This window comes from Camelus dromedarius, chromosome 8, assembly GCF_036321535.1.
Source record: "Camelus dromedarius isolate mCamDro1 chromosome 8, mCamDro1.pat, whole genome shotgun sequence".
NCBI lineage: Eukaryota > Metazoa > Chordata > Mammalia > Artiodactyla > Camelidae > Camelus > Camelus dromedarius.
The window spans coordinates 49,469,246-49,484,331 of record NC_087443.1 but is presented as its reverse complement, the minus strand read 5'-3'; the positions used below and the strand labels follow the sequence as shown (position 1 = coordinate 49,484,331).

General features: G+C 35.4%; 1 protein-coding gene across 3 annotated transcripts in view; it reads left to right on the top strand.

The window, feature by feature from the left end:
• Positions 1-15,086, top strand: part of RNLS (renalase, FAD dependent amine oxidase) — a 267,716-nt gene that overhangs the window by 22,375 nt on the left and 230,255 nt on the right. The gene's annotated exons all lie outside the window — the stretch shown is intronic.

The window sequence follows — 15,086 nt, the reverse complement described above, 5'->3', positions numbered from 1 at the left end:
AAACACAAATAAGAACATATTATCACAGTTTACTAACTTTAAAGCAGGGGGTTTTAAACATTAAGATTAAAAGAGAGGAAAAGAAGGATAAAATAATACCAGCATTCTACATTGGATAACCTTTTTCCCAAATGTGTTTTTCTTTTTCACAAATGTATCTCATTTAAGAAGTTTCCTATGCTTTTGCATCAGATCTATGAGACATGACTGTATGCTGACCAGACATTCTGGTCATCTGTCATTCCTCTGAAGCCATGTTTCCAGAGCCTGACATTTTTTCATTCTGACTTGAATGTTTGCTTCTAGAAAAGAATGAGAAAGAGAATCTAAAAAAGTATTTGAGTAGCTAGTACAGAACATTTTATGTTTACCAGTGTAGAGCTCTCTGTTGGTTTGAGGAAGCTATTTAAATATTGGTCTCTCCTAAAATTTCTTCTGTGAAATAGACAAAGAAAATCTCTATACCCAAAGCAGAATTTGCTTTCCATTTCCGTGAGTTGTTAGATACTCTTTTGCATCTTATAATTTTGCTTGCTACAGGCATATAAGATTATAAAAGTTTATTCCAAGAAGAGTAATTAAAATTCAGTTTTATTTTTAAAATGGTAATTGTAATCTTTTATTCAGTTGTTGAATTTATTATCTCATTATACAAATATTTATTTTATATCTACTAAGTGCCAGAAACTGTCCTAGACACCCTGAATATAGCAGAGAACCAAACAATAAAAGCTCCAAGGAATTTCTATTCTAGTGGGAGGAGGAAAAATAAGTAAACTGTCTATGGGGGATGCTAGTAAGCACTGGGAAAGAAAATAATGCAATATGAGAACAAAAAGTGACAAAGAGTACTTTTGTATTTGGATAGCAGATCTGTGACAAAGTGACTTTTAAGCAGCAGAGACTTCAAGGTAGGGGAAGTGTGAGCCATGAGAATATCTGGAGGGATATCCAAGCAAGAAAAGTCCCAAGGAATGGGGAGTTTCACAAGGAGGCCATGTGACAGCGCATAAGGAGGGGCAGTGGTAGGAGATGAGAGCAGAGAGGAAGCAGGAGGCTCAGTTAGGAAGGGCTTTGTGGGCTCTGATGAAGACATTGGATTTTCCTCCACATGAGATGGAAGCTGTTGAAGGAATGACATGATCTAACTTAGATTTGAGGAGGTGTTTTCCTGCTGTTGTGTGGAAGTTAGCCCATAAGAGGGCTAAGTTGACCAGATGGACTGATACTATAAAAATACAGGCCGGAAATGAAGATGGCTTGGATTAGAGCAGGTGATGTGTTGAAGAGTGTTGCAATCCAAATGTACAATAATCTGTAGTTTTTGTATCAGTTCTGATCCTGATATAGTATTTCAAGGGTTCAGATAGTTAGGGAGAAAACCAAGCCTTAGCGGTGCCAAGAAAATGTCTGAAGAAAGAAATGATAAGCTATACCAAATGTTGTCTATAGTTTCATGTTAAGAGTTGGCCATCGGATTTAGCAATATGGAGGGCATAGGTGACAGTAACTGGGAATACTGGGAATGAAAAAATGGGGTACTGGGAGTGAAAAACATTGGAGAAGCCTCAAGAAGAAACAGTAAGAGAGGACACTGAGATAGAGGGTGTAATACAGTGTTTCTCAATCTATTTTTATGTTTATTTATTTTCACCTCCCTAAGGAGCTTTTTAAGACATTTTCCCCCTAATTGTCCTCCACCCACTCCAATGAAGTTATAATAGCATAGATATATTTTCTATTTACTACATATTATATGTGTGTGTGTGTGTATATATATATATATATATATATGCTTTATATATAAAAAGAATAAGAACTTTTTGCCCTGCAAGAGTCAGTTTTCACCCTTTGAGGGTGATATTACTCCTACTGAGAATGTCATGGTTTAGACATCCTTTAGAGGAGTTTCCCTGTGAAGGGAAACAAAGAGTTGGGCCAGTAGCTAGAGAAGGAGTTTGGATCATGTTTTTATTGTTTTGTATTTCTAAGATGGAGTATGTTATAACATGTTTGTGTGCTGACAGAAAGAATGTAGTAGAAAGGGGGACACTGATGTTGTAGAACAAGATTGGGCAATTACAGGAGTCATGGTCTTGAGCAGGAGCTAGAGGATGGGGCCTTAGGTGGGAGCCAGACAGTTCTCCCAATATAACAGGAGGGAAGGCAGAGCACATGAGCACAAGTGGAGCTGGGATGCTATCTTTGGAGATGAGAGCCTGTGGAAGTCCTTTTCTGATTGATTTGTTTTCTCAGTGAAACAAGAAACAAGATCATCAGCTGAGATTGAAGAGGGACAAGAGGATTTGAAGGTTTAAAGGGATAAGAGAGGTATAACATAGTCATCTAGGGGAGCGAACTGAGTAGAATGAAGTAGGGTAGCTCCTAACACCCACTGCCCACTTGAAATTAGGGATTATATGAGACCAGTCAGATTTTCTTCCCTCCAGCACTTGATCTTCTCGAAGCACGTTAGGTATTCTAAGTATATGAGTCAATGAATAAATGACTAAAGTGAGTTAATACTGAGCTCATGCCGCATGCTACCTAAGATTTTTTAGATTTACTATTGACATGTTTTTAATTGGAATGCTTTATACTTGATTTTGTTAAAACTAAGGACTTTAGATGAGAACATAAAACTGTACATCCTAGTTCAACTTTTCTGATCAAAGTGACTAAAACCAACAAGGATTTTTAGTGCCTTTGTTTTAGTTGATGATGTAGCTGAATATGGAAAAGCATGTAAAAATAAACTATTATAAAATATTCTTTTCATTAAAAAGGAAACAAGAAGTAAATGGTAGCTTCTTTGGGGATGTGGTAGACATTCTCTAGAAATTGCTGAAATTCTGAACTATGCTTAGTCATTCATTCACCCATTTACTCATTTAAGAAGCATTTTCTCAGTATATTCTCTCTTAGCAGTCACAGGAAGAACGAAACTGAATATAACATGATTCCTACCTTGAAGTACATTACAGATATCTGATATTACACTACTTTTAGAACTGGTATACATAAATTACTTCCGAGTATATAAGGATATTCTCGAACTGATGTCTTTAGGGACTCGGTTCCTACATGGTACCACATAGAATTAGCACTGATAAAGAGAAAGTGTCATGAAATTTGTAAAATTTAAAAGTCAAGCATGTCAGTAAATTCAATACATTATATATAAAATCTGTTTAACAGAGAACAGTGTGCTCACAAAGACTGCTTTGTCATCACTATGATTGTGTGCTTCATAGGATCTTAATTAGAAATTACTAATTCTTAAAGAATTACTAATTCTCGAGATTGTTATACTTCCCTTTTTCAAGACCAGTTGGTGCTTTTGAAGAGTTAAAAGCTTTGTAAGTCTAATCTATGCTTCCATTCTTCTGTTGAGGCCAGGCCTTTGCTCACAGACTGCAGGACACACAGATGAACAGCATGTGGCAGTGTTTAAATGCTGTTCTGAAAGCCGGTGCCACAGACGTAGGACAATTTAGAACTCTTCTCTGCAGTGATTGCACACGCATCTCGGGATTATATTTTTCTTTTATATTGCTTTGTGTCATGCTTTGTTTGCCAAACAGAATATAGAAAATGAATAGGCAGTTTTCTCGCACAATTCTTAGTAGCTAAATTGTCAGAATGAACTCCTTTGCTTAAGAAAAGCATAAACACAATTTAGTCATTGGATGTGGCTGTATGTAGGTTGTTGCTGTGGGGAATTTTGGTTTGGCCAAAGTGATATTTTCTTTGAAAATTCTGAGGGACCAAGGTTCTCTTTGTTTTCTTAACACTGCCACTCCACCCTGCCCCCCACTGGAAAAAAAAAGAGCAAGCTATCTAATTACTGAGGTTTCACTTGTATAAATGCTGTTGCATGTATCTAACATAATTGTGAATATATTTTGCCATGACTTTAAATTATAGATATTATTTGAATAAAAGAGAACTAAGCTTTTGATTCATTTTTAAAACTTTCATACAGGATTTTCTTTTAGGTAGATTTTTTTTTTTTTTCATATACAATGGAGTGAATTTTAAGCCATCCTAAATACGGATGTGTGTGTGTCCTCCTCATTGTCCTTCATATTTTAAGGTAGTACTACTTGTAGTGATTGATATTTCTGTATAATAGTATAATGAGGGAGAGCTCAATGAACACAGTAGTCATTATCAGACAGTGGATATATAAAGATGTTTTTAGCTTGTGACTGTTGTCCTTATGCATGAATGTTCTTACTCCTCTACCTTTTACATTTACTGTCATCACAAAGACTTTACTTTGAGAGAATGCAATTTCTGATTGCCCCCTTTGCCAATTGCTTTCCAATTAATTATCATGCACATACATCTAATGAGCACTCACTGCATTCTAGGAATTGTCCTAGATTCTGAGTTCACCTAGGTTAATGAGCTCTAGCCCCAGTTCTTAAGAAGCCCATAGTGGGAAGATTCGTCTGTTGTATTTCTCTTCTGGTTGCTTCTGAATCTGTTGTTTTGTATATAGTTAGGCTTAAGAGCAACTTCTGGTCATTTCTCCTGCCCTTCTTCCTAGTCCTGGCTCTGCTGCTTATTATCTATCTGTGTGTCCTTGGGCCCATTACCTAACCTCTTGGAATCCCTGATTCCTCTTCTGTACAACTGAGGTGATAATTCCAACCTCACAGGGCATGTGGAGAGATTAAATAAGATAATGTATTAAAGCACCTAATGAATTGCTGGCCCACAATTGGTGGTTGGAAGCTGCTGCTGCTGCTGTTTAACTTGTGTCTGTCGCATGTCTGGCCCTTATTGCTAAGGTTTGGTTCCCTTTCATTCCCTTGGTGCTTTCCATTCTTCAAACACATGGCCAGTTGGAAATTTGGAACTAGAATAAATAGCAATAACTCCAATTTATGAGCATCTTTTTATATGCTAGATATTTTTACGTGACTTGTCAATAATTCTTAAAATAACCCAATATTGATGTTATCCCTACTATGTAGGGGAAGACCAGGGAGATAAAAATTACTTTCTAAAGCTATGAAACTACCTACTAGAAGAATGGAAATACTGACTTCTGTCATTTTTTTTTTATTACCACACATTCTTTCCAGGATCCCTTCTAATTCTAAATGCTTTAATTTTTTTTTTTAAATGAGTGTGCATTATGGTCACAGGCATTTGAGCACAATCTCAAACACTCAAAACTGGATGCCTGATAATGTCAATGAGCTAAGATATAGAGACCTGAATTTTTATAAATACATGTGACTGATGGTCCACAGACAGACAAAAGTTCCCCAGGTAGTTCTAGGATCTTGCTGTCTGCATCAGTTGATTTTTCTGTATCATCTGAAAGTAGAATTCTTTTTAAGGGAGGTAGTGGTGAAAATGCTTTCCTTTAGGCTTTTGGAAATAGTTTTACAATTTTGATAAAAGTTTATCACTTTCGTTTTTAATGAAAGATTTGTTTTCACATTTTGACTTTATTCTTTAACCATAAGCGGTAAACATTGATAATCTGTTCTTGTTTGGTAGAGTAGTTCTATGTCTTTATTTAGTACTTGGTGGTCCCTGGCAGCCTGAGGACATGAGGCATAAAGAGATGATACAATTAAGGAGATGGACAGCTGACCTGTGTGGCTGCTCAGTTGCTGAGTTGTTACCTTCTCAGTTCAATGTAGCAAGAGTTCTTGCTTTGAGAAAGAGGAACTTAGGGTATGTATTTTCCATGGAGAAACTGAACAAACTGTTAAATTGAATTGGAACAATTCTGTGTAGAATTCTCAATATCAGCTTCTAAATGGTTACTTTGGACAAATGCAATCTATCTGGACTTCATTTTCCTCCTCTATAAAATAAGACCATTGAAATCTAGAACACCAAGATCCCTTCCCAGTCTAAAATCTAATCTAAAATGATTCTGTAAAAAGGCAGGTATGAATGTGTAATTGCTATTTGAAATGTGAGTTATTTGAATATGAGTTCATACAATACAGATGTCAGAAAATGTGTTTAAGGAAATGTTAATGTGGGTGAGTGAGAGAGAAATATTTCATTGTTGTTTACAAACACCTTGGTTAACAGCTTGCACCTTTCCTGAACACATTAGATTTTTGGGGGAGGAAAGAAGAAGACTCATATTTAAACGAAGATTCAGGTTTTTTTGGGGGGGGTAACAGTTTATTTGTCTTTCTCGCCTGTTAGACTTGAGTTTTTTGAGTCCTCCTCTATCTCTGCCACCTTACACTGCCCCTAGTGATATTTCTTGAATGAGTGAATTAATTGAATGACAAAATCCCCAGTGTACTTAATTACACACTGAGCAACTGCAAGAAGGTAAGACTTCTTCATTTGCATTAGCTTCATCTATTTCATCACCTACTGTATACCTACATTATGTTGAAGAGAAAAAAAAAATCAGTTATCAAAAAAAAAAAATCACTTATCCTGTGCCTTCACTGAACTCTCATTAAAGAAAAGCAAACTACTATATTTTTGATGGCTAGCTGAATGATTTTTTGAAGTTTTACAAACAAATAATTTCTATAAAGCAGTTGTAATTGCACAATAAAACCACTGAATGAAATATAGCGGAAATTTGGGTAGGACTTTTCTCCTACTTGCAAGAAGGTATATCTAAAGCAACAACAAAATATAGCAACAACCACAAATAAAACAAATTTGGGAATTGTGTATGTGGATACATGGGGTGGGTAGGGGTGGGTGTGTGTGGATATTGTAAGGAGGAATGGAATTTAAAGACATTGCTTTTTATATATATATTTTGACACAACTCATGAGTTCAGTACTCACTCTAACAATAGTAAGTTTCAGTATTAGTTGTTTTAAATGTGATACTGTTTTATTCATGAAGAAGTTTATAAAACGGATTTCAATGTGTGAACATACAAAAAAACCTCTTCTTTTTCTGGGCCTCAATCTCCTTAATTTATGACATGATAGGATTAGAATAAATGATGTTTGAGGTTCTTTCAGCACCAAACCATTCACTGGTTTCATAAATCATTTGATCAGTTGGTTGTGATACTGGCTTTCCAGCTTGACTCTAGAGTGGTATTTTCTACTTCTTTAAATTCATTTCTTCTACACTGCTTTTTTAACTCCCTTCTGCTTATCTCCTGTAAGCAAATTTTGTTTTTAGTCCCCCGTTTTGTAGTTTGTATCATGAAAAAATTTAACAAACAATGCGGGTATTTTTCAAATATACTTTTACATGATGGGTAATATTTTTATTTATATATATATATAGGACTAGGTTTTAGGAGATGAGGTAGTATAGGGCCACAGCCATATGACAAAAGCTCTAGCTTGTTCCTGTGGCCCCATATGTATGGGACAGTCACTAGGATTTTTCACATGAAATATGATCTATTGTGGTCTAATTAGTCAGTGCTACCAGTGTCACTCCCTTACATGTGAAATTAGGATTATGCCATAAGTTCATGTGTCCACCCTCCTTAGTCATGATTCTGAATAAGCATATCTTAATGCATGATTGATACTATTGTCATATGATACTTTCTTGACAGCCGGGAGCACGACTTCCTGAATTCTGAGGTCTTGCAGAATGCTAGATACTACCTGCATGTTAGATGAATGCTCCTATAATTTCCTGGTCTTTGAATGGGTGGATTTTTCTTATAAATATGTGGGGATATTTGTAGTGATAAAAAAATGTAATACAACCAATTATCTCATGAGGTACACCGAAGTAATTTTTAAAAATTTACATAATTTATCTTTTAGATCAGTTAATTGTAGGACTTGTTCTAGTGATGCTACCTCCTCGAATATTTTGATCGGGAATGCGTCTTTCACAATTGTAGTTTTGCCTACTATTATATTATCTTATGAGGTCTTCGCCCTTTGATATTGCAACACAGCCCCTCAGAGTCTTGACTGATGACTAAATACAGTGGAGTTTTCTAAGCCAGGGAAAACTGGTTTCTGGTCATAAATAAAATATGGTTGGAAAGTAAAAAAGATAACTTTCTTAAATGCCTCAAAAACTGGAATGGAGATTGTGCCAAGAAATTCCAGAGATGTTTTGAGAGGATGCTGGGATTAGGGAGTGTATTGATAAATACACTTCGGAGTTTGGAGACTTTTCTCTGGAGGCTATATTTTTACTTCCACAGTGTTTTTCACAGTAGCTTGCCCATAAAATTTTTTTAAAACTTCTATGAAATGCACTGCATAAATTATTAGGGGGAGGAGAAAACTGGCATGATATTGAACATTTATTACATGTCTACAACTTGAGCACCCATACTATATGTCATATATTTAAATATAATTTCTGCCCTTAAAACCAGCACAGTAAAGAAGAATCACAAAACAATCCAAGTGCAAAAAGAAACAAATGTCTACAATTGTGTTCATTTATCAGGCCTCAGAAATTTCCCTCCCTCACCAGCCACTCTTCTGTATTTAAGAATAAGGATATTGTGAGGCAACGTGATCTGTTTGAAGAGATTTGGGGATACATTAAAATTAAAGTATTTAAGTAAGAGAAGGAACCTTATTCTCTGATTCAGCTTTTCTGTTAAATTTTTAGTCATATTCAGTATTGAAAATGTTAGTTTCTCAGGCTACTACTAAACAGTATGATGCTTATTTGGAATTTGCACTAAAATCTCAAGTCATTGCTGGTATGACTGGTGTCCTACATAAGTAACTCTCAAAGGATTCCATAGCTTCCATATGAACAAACATTCTAAACTATTACAACAATTCCTCTTATCGGCAACCCTGAAAAAATATATAAGTATATTTAATAATTAATGATAATACAGTAATTTTGATAATTTTGTGCTTTTGAAATGATAGTGTTTCAAAAATAGTAAGTAACTTAGTTCTTACAGCAACATGAAGAGGTAGGTACAGTTATTACTCCAAAGTTAAAGATGAAGAAATTGAGAGTTAAGTAACTTGCCCAAGGTGACAAAGTTAATGAGTGAGCTGGGCAGGCAGGCTTATTAATTAATGAGTTAATGAGTTAATGAATTAGTTAATGAATGAATTAATTATTGTGTTTACTTATAAATACACATTTATAATTAATTATATTATTTGTATTTACTAATAATATTATTATAATTATATTATTATTTATAATTAATTAATGAGTTAATGAGTGACCCCAGGAAGGCTGAATCCAGCGGCCTGGCCTTAACCATTGCACCACACTGCTTCCCACTATTTATCCTGTTTCTCATACTAAGCAAATGAACTAGAGTTTGCAATTATAGTAGAACCATAATAGAAGGACAAGATGGACAATCTTTCACTTTCTGTATTTTAATATCCATTGTAGTAGGCAAAATAATGGCCCCTCAAAGATGTCCACTTTCTAATACTTGGAACCTATGAATGTATTACCTTACATGAAAAAAGGGACTTTGCATATATGATTAAGTTAAGGATCTTGAGATGGGAAGATTATTCTGGATTTTCTGGTGGGCCCAATGTAGATCTCAAAGGTCCTTATAAGCAAAAGCTGGAAGGAAGATTATTTATAGTCTAACCAATAAATGGAAAAAGTCAAAATGGCTTTGAAGTTTCAAAATGCTGATATTTTAGAAATATATTTACTTTAACTGAGACAAAATCTACTCTATCTGCAATTAGTTTGACTTAGTATGTTGCAAGAATGTGCCTGTTAGTAAATTTTGTAGAACCCTACTAATTATTTGAAGAGAAATGTTTTTCAAATTCATAAAGTTCAGGATAGCATACCAGTACTAGCATGCACATGCTGGGACAGGCAGATGGAAGCACGTTCGTATCTATTTCCTCTTTGATACTGCACAGACTTGGATCGATCAGTGTTATCATAAATAAATGTAAGAAGAGGGAAAACAATTTAAAAGTAAACAGAAGAAGGAAGTCGTGAACTAAGGACATGATATCTCTGATGATTATCTCAAGGGGTTGTTATCCTCTGTAGGACCATCGCTTCAGAATAATGAAATGAAAAAACTCACACTCACTTCTCCTCAACCTTTCATTCCCAACACACTAATGCATGGAGACACATCCCATAAATTTAGTTCAATAAGTATTTATTGGACATCTGTTGTTGGTCCACCATAATCCTTCCATGATTCTTTTCTTATCATTTACATGGTATAGTCTGTTGCCTAACCATTGTTTGGGTTTCTTGGTAAGAAATGAGTTTAGGATTTGAAAGTTCTTGTTGTTTATAAAATAATATGGTTGAATTTTCTAACACTTATTATCCTGAAATTTTATTTAGCCTGCTCAATAATAAGTTCATGACTAGTTAAGAAGGATTTTAACATTCCTTGTCTGGATAATTTCTTGTTTAATCATTGTTGTCATATGACATGTTTTCTGAATCATGGATTAGATTAAAAATTTCTATTTATCCCTAACATGAAGCCAATAATCAAATATTTTTAACCACAATCATTATCAGGAGTTTCTTTGGCAGTAGAGTTCATTGACTTATTCATTGTTTCTTATGTGAGAGTAAGAAACAGTGTCTATTTGCAGTAAGCACAAAGGGCAATGATTCTCAACCTAAATCAATGAACTCTGTCTTTAACTGTTCAGAGTTTTTAAAAGTCATCATTCTTTATTTTAGAACTCTATACTTTTCATTTCTGGTTCAAGTTGGTGAAAAAATTAGCAAAGCATTTTTTTAAAATAATAATTTAAAATGTTCTGAATAAGCAACAGTGTCAAAATACTCCTTAGCATTTACAAATGACTTCACAATATGGCAGATATAAAAAGTGAATATAGAATTTTATCTGTTAATATGAATATGCCATAAACAGTCAAATATACTTATGACACTTGAAGAATTATGTACTTGGATTTTAGTTTTCATTGTTTATGTGAAAGTAATTGCAGAACTTTCCTACCATTAAAATATGTAAATACTGAATATATTCTATGTTCTTTATGATTACTTCTCAATGTCATAGTGCTTATGATATAATTTTTTCTCAATACTACCCCCAAGTTTAGGACACTTCATTTCACACAACCATACGCATAATTTTTAATTTAATAATTATTTATTGAATGACTGACTAGGTGATTCCAATTTTTGAAATACCTCAGAATGATCATCTTAGCTAATTATTATCATTCATTAGTGCTACTGATAAATATTTTTTTTAGAATTTCCAGTTGATCAAAGTACATACATTTGGATACTTTTTCCTGAAACAGCAAGTCTCACATTGTTTCTAATTAGATTTAGATCTAGATAGATATATCATGGCAGAAACTGATGAAAAAAATGATGTCTTGTGACAAAATGAAACTCCTGAGAACTAAACTGTCAGCCTTTGAACAACATAGCAGTATAATGCTGAACTGTGCTGCTAAATTTATGTTGCCTCTGTTGTTACTTTTCCCTTTTTTAAAAGAAGTCTGTGTCTGTTTATTTAAGTTTTTGGTCAGTATTCTAGAAAAGTGAAGGTAAAAAGTTTGAGATAAGATACAGGGCACATCTTAGTGGTTCACTACATAGAAAATGAGATTATGTTGTAAGATGCCTGAGAAGCAGTGAGTTCAGAAGCACAGCTGTAACTAAGAAGGGGGTTTCTACAATAAGATGGTACTGCAGCAAAAGGACCTTATCAGACAAGCTGCTAATGCTAGAGACCCCAAAAAGCAAAGGTATCCAGGATAGCACACCTTGGAGTGTTACTGTATCTATCAAATAGCTGCCAAATGAGGATTATTCCAGGGCTGCATGGGTCCTAAGATTGGAATGTTTTCTGCATTCTACACTGAACATCACAAACAGCATACTGTCTTTCAGATTTTTATTAAAAAAAAAAAATCAAACTCAAAACAAAACTCTGTCTTCTATATAAGAGCATCCTTTCCATAGTGATATTTCCCATCTAAATCATGAAAAAAGACTGAAAGTCAATGTTCATCTAAATACACTTAAGGAATTGAAGCCTTGTCTCCTAGAGTGGTGTATGCCATTCAGGCACCCATAGTTGTTTGTTATTTCAAAATTAAGCAAAGCAGAGCACCCATTGTTCTCAGCATTGCTTAGCTATATGACACACTTGACATTTTAAGTTGAAGTCATGTTTGGATTGTCAGAATGCAGAATAACCCTGGAAAAGATTCTTGTAAGTCAAAACTTTTAGTTTGATAGCCAAATAATTAGACAAACCTTGCCTGTTTTTTTCCAGCCCCAGATTTCACCAGACTTTTATCCAGAGTATTCTGAAGGTAGCAGGAGTAAATGGGGAAAAGCAGAAGAGCAGGGTTAAGCAAAGGAGAAGACTGGCAAATTGCAGTCCTTCAAACTTGTAGAAATTGGAGGTAAGAGGTAGAAAGAAATGAGGGTGAATGCCCCAGAGTGCATTTGTCTCTGTCAAGGTATTTGCCCTTCCTTATTCCATTGGGTACTTTCAAATGAAGCGAATGGAAGAATATAGAGAAATTCCATCTCTTTAAATAAAAAAGAGAAAGAAGAAACAGGAAATAGCTAACACTTAAGTAGTTGTTACTATCGACTGGGTACTCTTCAAAGTGTTTTAAATATATTAATTAATTTAATTATAGCATCAATCTTAACATAACATAGTTTTCCCTATTTATATGATGAAATTGAAGTATGGGAAAGTTAAGTAGCTTGCCCAAGATCACAGAGCTTGTCAGTGACTGAGTCTGAGCAAGGATTCCCACCAGGCTGTCTGGCTACAGACTACATTGTACTGCTGTGCCTTGAATTTTTCAGACTTAGCAGAAAATAGATATTTTGAATAGAATGTTGTCTCTATATCACATTCTTAATATCCCATAACTATCCAGTTAGAAGCAAATCTCTTATGATGTCTCAGACAAAGCAAATAATATATATTTTTTGAGGGTTCAAATCCTTTTTGGTTATTTGGATTTCATACAATCAGTTGGCCACTAAGACTATTTTAGGAACTGGTTCTCACGTATTCTGGCTTGTAGGAACCCGATGGTTAGGATGTTTTCTGTTGTCATTTTAGTCCATTCAACATCTTTGCATTTGACATATTTTGCATTAATTTACAAATAGTTTATAAGTTATATAAAGTATTTTTGTGTGTATTTAGTACCTTTTAATGGAATATTTCTGTTAAATAAATCTCTTTGTGTATTTCAGGTTTGCTTTTCCAGAGACATTTTATCTAAATTTCTTTATTCTCTATGTGTTTTTCTCAACCAGATATAACTTTTTAAAAGTATAATTTGAATTGTCCTAGGCAACCACTAGATGACCCATTAGTCCATCTAAATTTTAAAATATATAAGGAGAAAGTATGAAGTGGCATTTAAGAAGTTTCAGAAGAAGATGGGTAACTCCTAGATAACCAATTTTAGAAGACTGAAAGAAAAAATGAAGTCAGTTTCTCCCTATGTAGGTTTTTCTTTTTTGTTGTTTTTTGTCTTTGGGTTTTTTTTTTTTCCTGACATTTATCAGCGTCTGAACTTTCCACTTTACAAGTGAGAAGAGAGAGACCTTGGGCAAGACCTAGGGTGGCAATACTAGGAGCTGAGGTGAGAATGTGGAGTTGTGGGGGTTGGGGGAAAACTGGCAGCCACATCAGTTCATCAAATATCATGAGAAACTTAGGCTGGAAATATTGAGCTAAAGGACTGTATAACCGAGGCTTGAGAACACAGGGAAAGGGCAGAGAGCTGGGACTGCATAGGTGGGGGTCAATTTAAATAAGCCCACCTCTTTTAAAAGTACAGTTTAAAAGGACTCCTTAGGGAATTGTCTGTGTCTGAACTAGGTATTGCCTCAATTTGGGGGTAACTTTGTCTGCATCATTGTGTATTAGGAATAGAATGGTTTTATATCACTCAGGGGAGATGTTCTTTCAAGTCCAATGAGAGCTCAGAGCATTTTTTATTATATTTTGTGATTACAGTTGGGGATGATGCTTATCTTATTTCTTGTAAAACTCAGAGGGAAGCCTTCCAAGGGCTTTACAGCTCTTGGGTCCCTTCATAATTAAATATGCTTCTTCAGCAGTAATTTTAGCATCTATTATCATGCTTGAGCCTTTGGCAGCCCAGCAGCCTCACAGCTTTGACATCACTTGTGGTTTGCAGACCATCACGCAGTGCTGCCTAGTGCTCCTGATAATACTTTCTAAATGCATAGCTGATTTATACTGCCTGGAACTGTCCCATCTCTTCCTAGCAATTGAATTTGGCAAATTAATCATTTAACCTTTTCTGCCCCATGCCCAGGCCGCACTGTGAGGCCACTGGTGTCACACCAAGTAAGGCTTCACATTGGCGGAAGGAAGTTTGTGCTGGAATGGTGAATGCCACCCTCTCTAGAAGATGTACATACTGTGTTTTCAAATGAAGAAACAAAAGCAAATAGGAGCAAACTTTTCTAAGTGCACTTAATGAGTCCTCAACAGAACCAAGAAGGGCGATTCATGCTTCTCATTCCAAGTCACACTCTTGGCTCCTTGGGCTTCCTTCTATTCTCACCAGAATTCCTGTGCCTGCAGGACAGAATAATCACGCTTGAATTTAGTCTCATGTTTAAGTTCCAGAGCTGATTCCAAGATGCTAGGTTTGAGGACAGAGAGGCGGATCTCTAAAGGGGGCCATCAATCTGATGTGCTAACTCCCCATTCACTGTAACCTTGAATTTTTGTATCACAGAGTTTTATCTTTAATCAAGGCTTGTACTTAAGCAGAAACTCAGTGGAAAGAGACTCTGATGGTCAGACGACTGGTCCTCCAAACAAAATGCAAAGGAATCTGCTCCCAGTTTAGCCCCCCTACCCCCAGAAATGTCTCATTATGTCCTTGGAGCGAGCTGTGGAGGGTTCCATTTAATACTGCCATCCCTCCTGCCCCCTCATCCCCAACACCTTCACCAGATAGACACTTCAGCCACTAAGACTTCCTTCTCTGTAACGAATCCTCAAATAAATATCAAAAGGCAGAAAGTTCTTGGTAGTACCCTATGCCGACTTGGAGCAGCACAATAGGGATATTCCTCTTTGTCTCAGGGATCAACTTGACTCACACCCAAATCTGACCAGAATTTAGAAATATAAATTGTAGGCCCA